Raw genomic sequence first — 3,242 nt, 5'->3', positions numbered from 1 at the left:
GCTAGAGGACGCCTAACACACACTGTGGGGGGTGTTTCTGATAAAGTGGCCAAAACGTTTGTGCACCTTTGGGCTAGAGGACGCCTAACACACACTGTGGGGGGTGTTTCTGATAAAGTGGCCAAAACGTTTGTGCACCCATGGGCTAGAGGACGCCTAACACACACTGTGGGGGGTGTTTCTGATAAAGTGGCCAAAACGTTTGTGCACCCATGGGCTAGAGGACGCCTAACACACACTGTGGGTGGTGTTTCTGATAAAGTGGCCAAAACGTTTGTGCACCCTTGGGCTAGAGGACGCCTAACACACACTGTGGGTGGTGTTTCTGATAAAGTGGCCAAAACGTTTGTGCACCTTTGGGCTAGAGGACGCCTAACACACACTGTGGGGGTGTTTCTGATAAAGTGGCCAAAACGTTTGTGCACCTTTGGGCTAGAGGACGCCTAACACACACTGTGGGGGGTGTTTCTGATAAAGTGGCCAAAACGTTTGTGCACCCTTGGGCTAGAGGACGCCTAACACACACTGTGGGGGGTGTTTCTGATAAAGTGGCCAAAACGTTTGTGCACCTTTGGGCTAGAGGATGCCTAACACACACTGTGGGGGGTGTTTCTGATAAAGTGGCCAAAACGTTTGTGCACCCATGGGCTAGAGGACGCCTAACACACACTGTGGGGGGTGTTTCTGATAAAGTGGCCAAAACGTTTGTGCACCCATGGGCTAGAGGACGTCTAACACACACTGTGGGTGGTGTTTCTGATAAAGTGGCCAAAACGTTTGTGCACCCTTGGGCTAGAGGACGCCGAACACACACTGTGGGGGGTGTTTCTGATAAAGTGGCCAAAACGTTTGTGCACCTTTGGGCTAGAGGACGCCTAACACACACTGTGGGTGGTGTTTCTGATAAAGTGGCCAAAACGTTTGTGCACCTTTGGGCTAGAGGACGCCTAACACACACTGTGGGGGGTGTTTCTGATAAAGTGGCCAAAACGTTTGTGCACCCTTGGGCTAGAGGACGCCTAACACACACTGTGGGGGGTGTTTCTGATAAAGTGGCCAAAACGTTTTTGCACCCTTGGTCTAGAGGACGCCTAACACACACTGTGGGGGTGTTTCTGATAAAGTGGCCAAAACGTTTGTGCACCCTTGGGCTAGAGGACGCCTAACACTCACAGCGGGAGGTGTTTCTGATAAAGTGGCCAAAACGTTTGTGCACCCATGGGCTAGAGGACGCCTAACACACACTGTGGGGGGTGTTTCTGATAAAGTGGCCAAAACGTTTGTGCACCCTTGGGCTAGAGGACGCCTAACACACACTGTGGGGGGTGTTTCTGATAAAGTGGCCAAAACGTTTGTGCACCCTTGGGCTAGAGGACGCCTAACACACACTGTGGGGGGTGTTTCTGATAAAGTGGCCAAAACGTTTGTGCACCTTTGGGCTAGAGGACGCCTAACACACACTGTGGGGGGTGTTTCTGATAAAGTGGCCAAAACGTTTGTGCACCCATGGGCTAGAGGACGCCTAACACACACTGTGGGGGGTGTTTCTGATAAAGTGGCCAAAACGTTTGTGCACCCATGGGCTAGAGGACGCCTAACACACACTGTGGGTGGTGTTTCTGATAAAGTGGCCAAAACGTTTGTGCACCCTTGGGCTAGAGGACGCCTAACACACACTGTGGGTGGTGTTTCTGATAAAGTGGCCAAAACGTTTGTGCACCTTTGGGCTAGAGGACGCCTAACACACACTGTGGGGGTGTTTCTGATAAAGTGGCCAAAACGTTTGTGCACCTTTGGGCTAGAGGACGCCTAACACACACTGTGGGGGGTGTTTCTGATAAAGTGGCCAAAACGTTTGTGCACCCTTGGGCTAGAGGACGCCTAACACACACTGTGGGGGGTGTTTCTGATAAAGTGGCCAAAACGTTTTTGCACCCTTGGTCTAGAGGACGCCTAACACACACTGTGGGGGTGTTTCTGATAAAGTGGCCAAAACGTTTGTGCACCTTTGGGCTAGAGGACGCCTAACACACACTGTGGGGGGTGTTTCTGATAAAGTGGCCAAAACGTTTGTGCACCTTTGGGCTAGAGGACGCCTAACACACACTGTGGGGGGTGTTTCTGATAAAGTGGCCAAAACGTTTGTGCACCCATGGGCTAGAGGATGCCTAACACACACTGTGGGGGGTGTTTCTGATAAAGTGGCCAAAACGTTTGTGCACCCATGGGCTAGAGGACGCCTAACACACACTGTGGGGGGTGTTTCTGATAAAGTGGCCAAAACGTTTGTGCACCTTTGGGCTAGAGGACGCCTAACACACACTGTGGGGGGTGTTTCTGATAAAGTGGCCAAAACGTTTGTGCACCCATGGGCTAGAGGACGCCTAACACTCACTGTAGGGGGTGTTTCTGATAAAGTGGCCAAAACGTTTGTGCACCCTTGGGCTAGAGGACGCCTAATACACACTGTGGGTGGTGTTTCTGATAAAGTGGCCAAAACGTTTGTGCACCCTTGGGCTAGAGGACGCCTAACACACACTGTGGGGGGTGTTTCTGATAAAGTGGCCAAAACGTTTGTGCACCCATGGGCTAGAGGACGCCTAACACACACTGTGGGGGGTGTTTCTGATAAAGTGGCCAAAACGTTTGTGCACCCATGGGCTAGAGGACGCCCAACACACACTGTGGGGGGTGTTTCTGATAAAGTGGCCAAAACGTTTGTGCACCCTTGGGCTAGAGGACGCCTAACACACACTGTGGGGGGTGTTTCTGATAAAGTGGCCAAAACGTTTGTGCACCCATGGGCTAGAGGATGCCTAACACACACTGTGGGGGGTGTTTCTGATAAAATGGCCAAAACGTTTGTGCACCTTTGGGCTAGAGGACGCCTAACACACACTGTGGGGGGTGTTTCTGATAAAGTGGCCAAAACGTTTGTGCACCCATGGGCTAGAGGACGCCTAACACACTCTGTGGGGGGTGTTTCTGATAAAGTGGCCAAAACGTTTGTGCGCCCTTGGGCTAGAGGACGCCTAACACACACTGTGGGGGGTGTTTCTGATAAAGTGGCCAAAACGTTTGTGCACCCATGGGCTAGAGGATGCCCAACACTCACTGTAGGGGGTGTTTCTGATAAAGTGGCCAAAACGTTTGTGCACCTTTGGGCTAGAGGACGCCTAACACACACTGTGGGGGGTGTTTCTGATAAAGTGGCCAAAACGTTTGTGCACCCATGGGCTAGA

This window comes from Pygocentrus nattereri, chromosome 16 (genome assembly GCF_015220715.1).
Source record: "Pygocentrus nattereri isolate fPygNat1 chromosome 16, fPygNat1.pri, whole genome shotgun sequence".
In the NCBI taxonomy this organism is placed as follows: domain Eukaryota; kingdom Metazoa; phylum Chordata; class Actinopteri; order Characiformes; family Serrasalmidae; genus Pygocentrus; species Pygocentrus nattereri.
The sequence above is the reverse complement of the archived record's forward strand: the minus strand, read 5'-3'. Positions refer to the sequence as shown.